Raw genomic sequence first — 710 nt, forward strand, 5'->3', positions numbered from 1 at the left:
TATCCATCTTACCCAAGGCAATCTACAAATTCAATGCAATACCCATCAAATTACCAGCAACATTCTTCTCAGACCTAGAAAAAACAATGCAGGAATTCATATGGAAACACAAACGTCCAAGAATAGCCAGAACAATCCTCAGCAAAAAAACCAAAGCAGGTGGTATCACAATATCAGACTTCAAACTTTACTATAAAGCTACAATCATCAAAACAGCTTGGTATTGGTATAGGAACAGGCATATAGATCAATGGAATAGAATTGAGATTCCAGAAGCAAAACCTCAATTTCTCAACCAACTCATCTTTGACAAAGCCTCCACCACCTACCACTGGGGAGAGGAGAACCTATTCAGTAAATGGTGCTGGGAAAACTGGCTGACCACATGCAGAAGATTGAAACAGGACCCCTATCTATCCCCATGCACAAAGGTTAATTCCAAACGGATCAGAGACCTAAATGTAAAACCTCAAACCATAAGAACCTTAGAAAATGAAGGAAATACCCTCATGGAAATCGGAACTGGCATCCAATTCCTGAACAAAACCCAAAACCCACAGCTCATAAGAGAGAAAATAGACAAGTGGGACCTTATTAAACTGACAAGCTTCTGCAAAGCCAAAGAAACCATCAAGAGAGCAGGGAGATAGCCTACAGACTGGGAAAAAGTATTTGCCAACTCCAGGTCCGACAAAGGCTTAACATCCTGG

The sequence above is a fragment of the Carlito syrichta genome, unplaced genomic scaffold (assembly GCF_000164805.1).
Source record: "Carlito syrichta isolate Samal-C Ts95f unplaced genomic scaffold, Tarsius_syrichta-2.0.1 Scaffold74005, whole genome shotgun sequence".
Lineage (NCBI taxonomy): Eukaryota > Metazoa > Chordata > Mammalia > Primates > Tarsiidae > Carlito > Carlito syrichta.